The sequence below is a fragment of the Hyperolius riggenbachi genome, chromosome 1 (genome assembly GCF_040937935.1).
Source record: "Hyperolius riggenbachi isolate aHypRig1 chromosome 1, aHypRig1.pri, whole genome shotgun sequence".
NCBI lineage: Eukaryota > Metazoa > Chordata > Amphibia > Anura > Hyperoliidae > Hyperolius > Hyperolius riggenbachi.
The window spans coordinates 656,802,774-656,815,586 of NC_090646.1; the positions used below are offsets into that span (position 1 = coordinate 656,802,774).

The 12,813-nt window shown below is 47.6% G+C and overlaps 1 long non-coding RNA gene across 1 annotated transcript in view; it reads left to right on the forward strand.

Annotated features, from left to right (window-relative positions):
- The window catches only part of LOC137532004 (uncharacterized), a 150,869-nt gene extending 138,492 nt beyond the window's left edge, over positions 1-12,377 (forward strand). Inside the window, exon 3 of the long non-coding RNA XR_011023841.1 lies at positions 12,275-12,377. This is a non-coding gene — a long non-coding RNA (uncharacterized lncRNA). The remainder of the gene's footprint in view (positions 1-12,274) is intronic.
- The last annotated feature ends 436 nt before the right edge of the window (positions 12,378-12,813 follow it).

Sequence of the window (12,813 nt, forward strand, 5' to 3'; positions counted from 1 at the left end):
CCTCTGATCCCCCTCTGATCCCCCTCTGATCACCTGTCTATCACCTGTCCATCAGCCCTCAGCACCCCCACCCATCAGAGCAGACCCTAACTGCCCCGCGGGGGTAACCGATCACCTGCCCAGGCCCTCGATTGCCCTCGTACCCCCCTTCTGATTACATCCCCTGCTGTTTGTTTACATCTGTCCTCCCCAGCAATCACTAACTGATCTTTGATCAGTAACCCCCTGTGTCTGCCTCTCATCAGATCAGGACTCAGTCTGCCCCGTGCAGGCTCCTGATCAACCCCCCATCCCCTCAAATCGCCCTCAGACCCCCCCCCTAATCACCGTCCAAGTGCATTGTATTTGACTGTGCTGCGCTTGTATTCGATTGTGCTGCGCTTGTATTCAATTGTGGTGTAATTGTATTTGATTGTCCCGTGATCGGCTTCGATTGCCCCGTGATTGTTTGATTGCCTGAGACCCCACTTCCCGCCACACCCAACCCCACCCTCCCCCCCACCACACCCAACCCCACCCCCCCCCCCCCCCCACCACCACCACCTCCAACCACCACCTTCCGAGTGCATCAGATTTGCTTGTGCTGTGATTGGAGTCGATTGTGCTGTAATTGTATTTGATTGTCCCGTGATCGACTTCGATTGCCCCGTGATTGTTTGATTGCCTGAGACCCCACTTCCCACCACACCCAATCCCACCCTCCCCCATCACCTTCCGAGTGCATCAGATTTGATTGGGCTGTGATTGGAGTCGATTGTGCTGTAATTGTATTTGATTGTCCCGTGATCGACTTCGATTGCCCCGTGATTGTTTGATTGCCTGAGACCCCACTTCCCGCCACACCCAATCCCACCCTCCCCATCACCTTCCGAGTGCATCAGATTTGATTGGGCTGTGATTGAGTCGATTGTGCTGTAATTGTATTTGATTGTCCCGTGATCGGCTTCGATTGCCCCGTGATTGTTTGATTGCCTGAGACCCCACTTCCCGCCACACCCAACCCCACCCTCCCCCCCACCACACCCAACCCCACCCCCCCCACCCCCCACCACCTCCAACCACCACCTTCCGAGTGCATCAGATTTGCTTGTGCTGTGATTGGAGTCGATTGTGCTGTAATTGTATTTGATTGTCCCGTGATCGGCTTCGATTGCCCCGTGATTGTTTGATTGCCTGAGACCCCACTTCCCGCCACACCCAATCCCACCCTCCCCCCATCACCTTCCGAGTGCATCAGATCTGCTTGTGCTGTGATTGGAGTCGATTGTGCTGTAATTGGATTTGATTGTCCCGTGATTGTTTGATTGCCTCTGAGACCCCACTTCCCACCAACCCCAATACCTCTCAAATACTCCCTTTTTGCTAGGTAGGTGCTCTTTTTTTCTGGGTAGTCTCGGAGGAAAACCCCATAAATTTAGCAATCCAAAATGGCAAGAAGGGGGCTTCCGATGACGAGGTATACAGGTACATGGACCAGTCGGATGAGTTCTTTTGGGAAGAATCATCCGTCGAATCTTCCGGGTCCGATTTTGAACCTGTAGAAAGCAGTGGTTCCCTGACCGATAGTGATGACGAGGCTATGGTCCCGGCTAGAGCCAGGCGTACCAGACCCCAAGTCGTTAGACCGCAGGTGGCGCAGGATCCGCCTCAAGGGCAGCAGGGTGGTGCTAGCGCTGTTGATAGTTTTCTTGGTGAGGCAGGCACCAGCAGCGCAGCATCTCCTGGACTTAGTGCCAGTGCTTCCGTAGACCCTGACGAAGTGGTGAGCGTCAGCATGGAAGTTGAAACTGGTACGGTGGCAAGTGCAGTAGTACCCCCGTCGCAGCCACCAACAAGAAGACGGGCCCGTAGTACCCATAGACTCCCAGAGGTGCTGGGCACACCAGATTGGCAATCCCCTGATTCCGCCGCACCCGTAGTGCCCCCTTTCACCGCCCAGTCTGGAGTCCAGGTGGCGACAGCTCATCTAGGAACGGCCCTAGACTTTTTGCAGCTGTTCATCACCCAGGTTCTCTTGGACTTAATTGTGGTTGAGACCAACCGTAAAGCCACACAAATTCATCACCGAGCACCCGGAGAGCATGTATGCCCAGCCTTTCGGGTGGAAACCAGTCCAAGTTTCCGACATTAAAATCTTTTTGGCCCTTATCCTTCACTTGGGACTAATGAAACAGAATGTACTGCGGTCGTATTGGTCTACGAACCCAGTAAATCATGTTCCCTTGTACCCTGCTGCCATGTCCAGGACACGATTTGAGTCCATCCTGCGCTTCCTGCACTTCAACGACGACAAAACCTGTCAACAAAACCTGTCATGAAAAGGGCCACCCTGCTTATGACCGGCTCCACAAAATTCGGCCCCTCATAGACCACCTGTCATCAACATTTGCAGATGCTTATATCCCTGAACAGAACATCTGCGTAGACGAGTCCCTCTTACGCTTTACCAGGCGCCTTGGCATCAAACAGTACATCCCAAGCAAGCGCGCCCGGTATGGGGTGAAACTGTATAAGCTCTGTGAAAGGGCCACAGGCTATACATGTCGTTTTAGGGTCTATGAGGGAAAAGACTCAAAATTGGAGCCGGTCGGATGCCCTGACTACCTGGGGAGCAGTGGAAAGGTTGTGTGGGACTTGGTGTCACCCTTGTTCCAGAAGGGGTACCATCTTTTTGTGGACAATTATTACACAAGTGTGGCCCTCTTTCAGCACTTAAAGTTAGAAGGAATCCGATGCTGTGGCACTGCGCGGCCTAGTCGCCAGGGCTTCCCCCAACGGCTCGTTACCACCAGACTTTTACGGGGGCAGAGGGTCGCCTTGCGTACTGAAGACCTGCTCGCGGTGAAATGGAGGGACAAGAGGGACGTTTACTTTCTGTCCACCATTCACACAGACACGACAGTCCAAATTCAACGGGCAACTGCGGTCATTGAAAAGCCCCTTGTCGTCCACGAATATAATGTCAACATGGGAGGGGTGGACTTCAATGACCAGAGGTTAGCGCCCTATTTAGTTACCCGGAAAACAAGACGCTGGTATAAGAAAGTGTCTTTTTATCTGATTCAATTGGCAGTTTACAACAGCTTTGTTCTCTACAGTAAGGCTGGGAGAACTGGATCTTTCCTCCAATTTCAGGAAGAGATCATTATGGACATCCTGTATCCAGGAGGTGCCAGGCCCCCCCCCCCAGATGCAACTAGCCGACTGCATGGAAGGCATTACGCCTATCAGCTTCCGTGTGCCCCAGGTCAACGCATCCGAAGAAAACGTTGCCGTGTCTGCAGCAGGGCTGGAACAAGGAGTGACACCGTTTATTATTGTCCCCGCTGTCCTGACCAGCCTGGTCTATGCGTAGGGCCGTGTTTTGAGAGGTACCACGAGCAGGTACACTATTAGAACCTAGGGAACTCCAGACACAGGAGTAGGCACACACTCAGTGGTCTTTCGCACATTGTCGCAGGGAGAGGAGAGGTAAGCTTGAAGACCAAACGGGTAAGCATAAAAATGGGAAGAAGGATCGGTTTCCATGCTTGATATTGCTGATCTGTCCTGGGTTGGCGATATAAGACGGCATGTTTGAATTTCCCTTGAGTGTGGACACCCCCGGTTTATATGTGATTTGGGCCTATGATGATGCTTTAATGCCACACAGAGTCATCTCTATTGGCAGGCATATTGCTGTATCCTACAGGCATAATGCTGTATACTAAAGTTCTGAGGCCCAGTCACATAAGTTGGTGGCTCACCCTGAGTGCAGGGTGGCACGGGGTGTCTCTCTCCTGAGGTTATCACTGCCATTGATGTGGAGGAAGATCTGCCATTGATGTGGAGCAAGGTATGTTTGCCGTTCATTTGTCCTTTCAGCCCAGAGTGCATTACCCGTATACCCAATATAAGGAGTATAGCAGAAACTCCTAATACTGGCCATACATGTAATGATTGCAGAGACCCTAAAATGCCAGGACAGACTCCACAAATGACCCCATTTTGGAAAGAGGACACCCTAAAGTATTATGTGAGGTGCACGGTGAGTTCATAAAAGATTTTAGTTTTTGTCACAAGTTAGCAGAATTTTTTTTTTTATTTTTTTTTAACAAAGTGTCATTTTCCGTTAACTTGTGACAAAAAATAAAATTTTCAATGACCTCACCATTCCCCTCATGGAATACCTTGTTGTGTATTCTTTCCAAAATGGAGTCATTTGTGGGGTTTGTTAACTGTCCTGGCAAGTGGGCGGGGTGCTAAATTTTGAGCACCCCTGTAAAGCCTAAAGGTACTCATTGGACTCTGGACCCCTTAGCGCAGTTAGGGTGCAAAAAGGTGCCACACATGTGGTATTGCCGTACTCGGGAGAAGTAGTACAATGTGTTTTGGGGTGTATTTTTACACATACCCATGCTGGGTGGGAGAAATACCTCTGCAAATGACAATCTTTTGATTTTTTTTACACACAATTGTCCATTTACAGAGATATTTCTCCCACCCAGCATGGGTATGTGTAAAAATACACCCCAAAACACATTGTACTACTTCTCCCGAGTACGGCGATACCACATGTGTGGCACTTTTTTGCACCCTAACTGCGCTAAAGGGCCCAAAGTCCAATGAGTACCTTTAGGATTTCACAGGTCATTTTGCGGAATTTGATTTCCAGACTCCTTCTCACGGTTTAGGGCCCCTAAAATGCCAGGGCAGTATAGGAACCCCACAAATGACCCCATTTTAGAAAGAAGACACCCCAAGGTATTCCGTTAGGAGTATGGTGAGTTCATAGAAGATTTTATTTTTTATCACAAGTTAGCGGAAAATGACACTTTGTGAAAAAAACAATACAAATCAATTTTCCGCTAACTTTTGACAAAAAATAAAATCTTCTATGAACTCACCATACTCCTAACGGAATACCTTGGGGTGTCTTCTTTCTAAAATGGGGTCATTTGTGGGGTTCCTATACTGCCCTGGCATTTTAGGGGCCCTAAACCGTGAGGAGTAGTCTGGAAATCAAATTCCGCAAAATGACCTGTGAAATCCTAAAGGTACTCATTGGACTTTGGGCCCTTTAGCGCAGTTAGGGTGCAAAAAAGTGCCACACATGTGGTATCGCCGTACTCAGGAGAAGTAGTACAATGTGTTTTGGGGTGTATTTTTACACATACCCATGCTGGGTGGGAGAAATAACTCTGTAAATGGACAATTGTGTGTAAAAAAAATTAACAAATTGTCATTTACAGAGATATTTCTCCCACCCAGCATGGGTATGTGTAAAAATACACCCCAAAACACATTATACTACTTCTCCTGAGTACGGCAATACCACATATGTGGCACTTTTTTGCAGCCTAACTGCGCTAAGGGGTCCAAAGTCCAATGAGCACCTTTAGGCTTTACAGGGGTGCTTACAATTTAGCACCCCCCAAAATGTCAGGACAGTAAACACACCCCACAAATGACCCCATTTTGGAAAGTAGACCCTTCAAGGTATTCAGAGAGGGGCATGGTGAGTCCGTGGCAGATTTCATTTTTTTTTGGTGCAAGTTAGAAGAAATGGAAACTTTTTTTTTTTTTTTTTTCGTGTCACAAAGTGTCATTTTCCGCTTACTTGTGACAAAAATTAATATCTTCTATGAACTCACTATGCCTCTCAGTGAATACTTTGGGATGTCTTCTTTCCAAAATGGGGTAATTTGGGGGGTATTTATACTATCCTGGAATTCTAGCCCCTCATGAAACATGACAGGGGGTCAGAAAAGTCAGAGATGCTTGAAAATGGGAAAATTCACTTTTTGCACCATAGTTTGTAAACGCTATAACTTTTACCCAAACCAATAAATATACGCTGAATGGGTTTTTTTTAATCAAAAACATGTTTGTCCACATTTTTCGCGCTGCATGTATACAGAAATTTTACTTTATTTGAAAACTGTCAGCACAGAAAGTTAAAAAAATCATTTTTTTGCCAAAATTCATGTCTTTTTTGCTGAATATAATAAAAAGTAAAAATCGCAGGAGCAATTAAATAGCACCAAAAGAAAGCTTTATTAGTGACAAGAAAAGGAGCCAAAATTCATTTAGGTGGTAGGTTGTATGAGCGAGCAATAAACCGTGAAAGCTGCAGTGGTCTGAATGGAAAAAAAGTGGCCGGTCCTTAAGGGGTAGAAAGCCCTAGGTCCTCAAGTGGTTAAAATGTTCTGCAATTGGTGATTTTTTCTCACCATTTGTAATATTGCAGAGATGTTCAAGCAAACGCGTCTTGAACGCACGTGTAGACATGCCCACATAGTACTTGCCACAAGGGCAGACAATCAGGTAGACAATCCATGTTGTGTTGCAATTCATGAATCTCCTCAACTTATAATTCCTTAAACCATCTTGGGAGGTAAAGGTATCAGTTCTCATCACAAAAGGACAGGCCCTACACGACCCACAACGATACATTCCTTTTGGAGGCGGAACACGGTCCAACCATATACCGCCTCCATTACTTGGTAGTTCAGATTGAACCAGCACATCTCTCAAATTTCTAGCTCGGCGTGCTGTCAACAAAGGTCTAGGACCTACTATTTCCTTGATCCTTGGATCCAATTGTAAAATTCCCCAACACCCACACAGAATCTGATTGAGTTTCTTCCAGTGAGCATTAAATTGTGTCACAATTCTAGTGTAACCCCCAGTCGCTCCACCAGCCGGGGGACGAGAACGGGGGCGGAGCAGTGATCCGCGATCTGTGCGAAGCACTCTATTGTAACTCCGTCGTAGAGTGCGATCCGAGTACCCACGCTCCCGAAAGCGTCTGTGCATCTCGCCCGCCTCCACCCTAAACTGATCCAGATCGACACAATTTCGCCGGATTCTCAAAAACTGGACCGTGGGGATGCCCGCAACTACCGACACCGGATGATGGCTTGCCGCGTGCAGAATCGTATTCCCCGCGGTGGGCTTACGGAACGTACTTGTGACCAATCTGTTTCCAGTCTTCACAATTTCAATGTCCAGAAATGTAATTCTCTCTGGATCAACCGAAAACGTCAGACGTATGTTCCGTCTATTATTATTTAAATCGGCAACAAATTCCGCAAAGCCCTCCACCGATCCTCTCCACACGACAAGCACATCATCGATGTAACGGAGCCACAGAGCCACGCCCCCACGGTACAGTGAACTCACATAAACCTCCTGCTCCTCCCACACTCCAAGATGGAGGCAGGCGTACGCAGGGGCACATGCCGCCCCCATACTTGTCCCCCTCAACTGGTGGTAGTAGCGACCCCCAAAGACAAAGAAGTTGTTATGCAGGACAAAGGACATCAACTCCACTATGTAAGAATTGTGAATGGTATGAAGGGGATAGTTTTCAAAGAGAATATATTCAAGGGCCCCTAAACCTACACTGTGGGGAATTGATGTATATAGCCCTTCTACATCTATAGAGGCCAAAATACACCCATCATCTATCACAAAGTTACTGAGTCTATTGAGAACTTCCATTGAGTCACGGACATAGGATGGCAACTTCCTTACTAGGGGTTGTAATTTTTGATCAAGATACCTTCCTACAGCTTCACATGGTCCTGCCACAGCCGAAATAATTGGTCGACCTGGGGGAGGCATTGCACCCTTATGCACTTTCGGAAGAACATACATAGTAGGTTTCGTAAAATGCTCCACCGACATGTACTTGTACTCATTTTGATCCAGGATGCCATGCCTCAAACCCAGGAGTAACCGGTAATTCAGCTCATCCACCACCTGTCTAAAGGGATCACACTCTATCCTAGCATAGGTGCAAAGATCACCCAATTGTCTCTGGATCTCATTGACATACATTGTCCTGTCCATTAGAACGATGTTCCCCCCCTTATCACTTGGTTTTATCACCAATTCTGGTTTGTTCTTCAAATCATCCAATGCCCATCTCTCACCTGGGGAGAGATTGTCTTCAACGCCTGGAGCATCCCAACAATACCCACCAATTTCCCGCTCAAAAAGCTCCAGGAAGGTGCACAGGTGCCTGTTCACATTTAACGCTGGCATATAATTGGACTTGGGGCGTACTTTCACATGTTGGGGGAAGTTGACTGATGATAGCCAGTCTTCCTCCTGTTCCAAGACCCCTTCGTCCAAGTCAATGGCACCGTCACTCCGTTCAACATTGGAGCCTTCAAATTCAAGCCTCAACTGCACCCTCCTGAGAAACATACAAACGTCTTTATAGATAGTAAACTCATCAGTGCCCCCTACCGGCGAGAAAGACAATCCCTTACCCAGGAGCGACAAGTGATCGGGGGTAAGTTTAACCTTGGACAGATTGATGACTGACTGACCTCCAAAGACACTCATGTCTACTACATCTTTTTGCTCCTCAATTCCATCTTGGGCTGTTGCCCCGTTTGTTTTGTAGTTCCCTTCTTGTTCGCCCCTCCTCCTCCGGGGGCTTCTCCTCTTCCTGGCCCAAATCTACTCTTACATCTTTGTCTCCTGTCACCTTCAATATGCCCTTGGGGGGCGCAGGGGTCCCTAAAAAAGAGACTGACCTACCAAGTGATTCCTCACCCTCTGAAACCTCACATTCCGAGCCCGATGTCTCACCTGGGCGGTGGGGTGGATTCTTACCTTTTCTCCGCCGTCTCCGACTTATTTTTGAGCTTAGTGGAAAATGCGGCTTGCTTTGCCATTCCAACCTGTCCTGGTCAAACTTTTTCTGTTTGGTCCTTTTAAGGAAGGCATTATATTTCTCTACTTCCTTCTTCACCTGTTCATTAAACTTCTCAAATAAAGGGGCATCTTTTGCTTGATCTAAATCCTGTTTTTGTTTTTCTATCTCCTCACTTAATTCCTCCAGTTGGATTTTTTCCTCATCCACTACAATTTGTGTCACCACCAATCCTCGTTTTACACAATCTTCCTCCCAAACTGCAAGAAACCTTTCATTTTGTAAGTGGGGGGCTGGGATTGTCTTCTCACGGAGGCCCGGGGGCACAATCTTTGCCCTCAAATAGCCCTCCAGAGAAGACACATTCCATTTCCTCCTCAAAAATTTATTCATCGTGTTCCTATATTGTCTGAACCTACCCCTCAGTTCTTTGTTATCACCTGTAGGTGAACCACTAGTATGCTCAGTCAAAACCTCATTGTTAGCCTCATTGTTCATAAAGGCTTCCTGTATCTCTAACTGAAGCTCATCGCTGATATGGTATGCCATCTTGGTAGTTATATGTAAGACTCTCCAGAAATCGGAACCACAACACAGTCACAGCAATCAACCTTCCATGCCCTGCTGCACACCTATACAAAGCACCGCCACAACAGATTAGGTCCGCTTTCTGAGATTACTCAGTGCAGCAGTAAAGTGGGAAAGGGGGGGATTTGGAGTTAGGAGGGACCACGATCCTAATATTCCTTAGTTTGCTAGTAGTTTTGGACTTGACCCACACTCTTGTAATTAGAGACAAACTAAACGTGACAAAGGTCTTGCAAAAATAGAAAAAGGTCGTTTTATTGTTTAGACAAAGCTTAAAAGGTTGTGCAACAGGTCACAGTGTTAAAAGCAACAGCGCTGTTGTACAGTACCACCACACGTCACACCAAGCAGACAGCCAACTCACCCAGGCATCCGCACACAAAAAAGGGGGTCAAAAAACTTTTTCCCTTCCCACCACTCCAGAGATCCTAACTAATCAACAGTCTCAGGGACTCCACAGCTGCAGAAATCTCAGGTATGCATATCAAGAGCAAAGCAGGATTCACAGGCTCAAGCAAGCATTACATACTGTCCGCATTAGCAGTAGAGATCCATGCGAAGCACTGAAGCTAGTTGTTTTATGACAGAAATGGCGGTGGGGGGCCCCCAAATATCATGTGCATAGTCCTCACAGCCTTACTCACAAACTCCCAGAAGACACGGCAACAGGACTGATCCTCTTCTGAGCCAGACTCATCTCGCGCTATAGGGTTGGTGCTTGATCCACGCTGCGTCCCCTTTCCCAATACGGGACATACATCAGTGGTCACCCTTCTCGCGCTGCGTCCTAACGGCTCCGGTACCAACCACGTCCGCTACCATGCACGTCTTTCATTGGGAGGGCATGCCAAACCGAACACGGAATCCGGCATTCTCAAACAGGCAGCATGGCTGGGGTCAGTTGGCGTCACGTCGGCTGCGTGTGCTGATTCGCCGACTAGTTTCGAACGTCACATCCGTTCTTCATCAGGGCGTGGATTGTACACGGCGGGCCAGGCATACATAGCACACCCTGGCTCCACCTACTACTCGTTGACTGGCCAGACCAGCCGTGATTCCACTACAGGGAGTGGCATACATCAACTCCGGGTACAGGCGCCCACACTTGTATCCAAGCAGTTACAGGCTTCAGTGAACAGGACCCCACGTGAGTTTAGTCATTCGCATTCGTGGCTTCTTATAATCAGATGAGAGGTATAAACAGACTAGCATGCTGACATGCGAAAAAGGGGGGGGGGATAAGCTGTGTACACCGAGCAACGGTTGCTAGAGACCAATTTCTGCACTACATGAGGGCCCGTATAATTCCATATATACAGAGTAACATTCAGGCAGCACACAAAAAAAGAAGCACAATAGAAAACAATCATAAAGCTCCCAAATATATACGATTGATCAAGTTCGCTTCCCAGAAGGCAGACCTAGAAATGGTTCCCAGAAAGAAGTCAGACCCATCCTTTGGTCCTAGTGAGGGGGGGGGGAAAGGGGGGGAGAGGAAAGGGAAGGGGAAAGGAGGGGGATGGGGGGGGAGGGGGGGGAGAAGAAAAGGGGGAAGGGGGGGAGGAGGGGATTGGGGAAGGAAAGGGCGGGGGAAGGGGGGGGCGAGGGAGGGGAAAGGACCATACGGAGTAAAGGGGAAGGTATTATAGGGAACTGGTTTTCAAAGGAAACTTTTCAATGAAAAGTCAACATTCAAACCATGCGGGCTTCTCGACCTAAGTCGATACATCCACATTGCCTCTCGGCGTAGGAGCATCTCCTCTGTCCTCTCTGTCCTTGTGGGCACGTCCACACAGTCAATACACATTGCTTTCAATCCCACAATAGAACAATTGTGCATTTCCTTAAAATGTTCTGCAATTGGTGATTTTTTCTCACCATTTGTAATATTGCAGAGATGTTCAAGCAAACGCGTCTTGAACGCACGTGTAGACATGCCCACATAGTACTTGCCACAAGGGCAGACAATCAGGTAGACAATCCATGTTGTGTTGCAATTCATGAATCTCCTCAACTTATAATTCCTTAAACCATCTTGGGAGGTAAAGGTATCAGTTCTCATCACAAAAGGACAGGCCCTACACGACCCACAACGATACATTCCTTTTGGAGGCGGAACACGGTCCAACCATGTACCGCCTCCATTACTTGGTAGTTCAGATTGAACCAGCACATCTCTCAAATTTCTAGCTCGGCGTGCTGATATACCCAGTGATACGGCTACAGACTTGGTAGTGCCGGCAACCCTTCACTCTCTGAATTGATCAATTGGCTTCTAAGTTAGGCCTTGTTCACATCTTTAAAAGCGGATGGCTGTGCATTCGGAACACACGCCATATGCGTTTGTATGCGTTCCGTGGCTGATCCCCTTCACTGAAAGTGGATGGGTCAGCCGTGCGTTTTGTTAAAAAATGCGTGCAGCATGCGTTCGCGGACCGCACTGGTCTGGAACGCATGCAGTGTGAACATCAGATAGTGCAGTCTATGCACTTTCTGATATCGTGTGTGTCTGCCTCCTGCATGCGTTGCCGAAATCCGGACGGCAACGCGTACAGTGTGAGCGGGGTCTTAAGTAGAAGTTTGATTATTAACCCATCCAGTAAGTTAGAGGGAGGATCCAAAAAAAAAAAAATACCCAAAAATAGTTAGTGCCCCCAAAATTGATCTAAACTCATTTTTGAAATGTACCCTAAACCTTATACGTGCCTAGTCTGTGTGCCTTTGCCCTAACTGCGGGAACTGGGCAGTCGGAATTTATTTTTTATCTACAATAACAAGCTTATCTCAGCATGCAGATAACAGAAAGATTCCTATTTCAGATAAGATGCAAACAATATGACCAGAATGTAATTGAATACCCTCCCCCCCCCCAAAGAGTTTATATAGTGGTGTAAGCCTGTTGTCTAGATAATATGTACTGTGGGAAGGACTATTTAGCTGTAGCGGGGGGGGGGGGGGGGGGGGTTGGAACATTCAAATTGAGCTGTGTTAAAAAAAAATAGAAAACTGCAGAAGTGATGTCTTTTTTTTTGGCAGAAACAGTAAAGATGGAAACCAGCACCAGAATGTTCTTTTTTCATATCACAGTTCTACTAAATCTGATGGTGAACATTAAAACAACAGGATAGGTAAAGCCTTAGCCAAGTAAGTAGTTTCTTATTGGATGATGTTTTTCCCCAGTTAATATGGAGTTTCATCCCATTTTAAACCATTAGTTTTATGCTGTTTTTGATGCTTTTAGACTATAGATGAAATGTGAGTTTCATTCCACTTTATCTTTAACCTCCCTGGCGGTAAGCCCGAGCTGAGCTCGTGTAGGAGGAGATCTCAGCCCCTGGTGGGGCGATTTTCACCATTGAAAGTGCTGTACGCGCAGCTAGCACTTTGCTAGCTGCGCGTACAGCTTGATCGCCGCCGCTCTGCGGCGATCGCCCGCACGCAGCGGCGGAAGAGGGCCCCCCCGCCAGAGCCCTGCGTTGCCTGAACCAATGAGTTCCGGGCAGCACTATGGGCTGGATCTGAGGCTCCTGACATCAGGACGTCGGCTGACGTCCATGATGTCATTCCGATCGTCG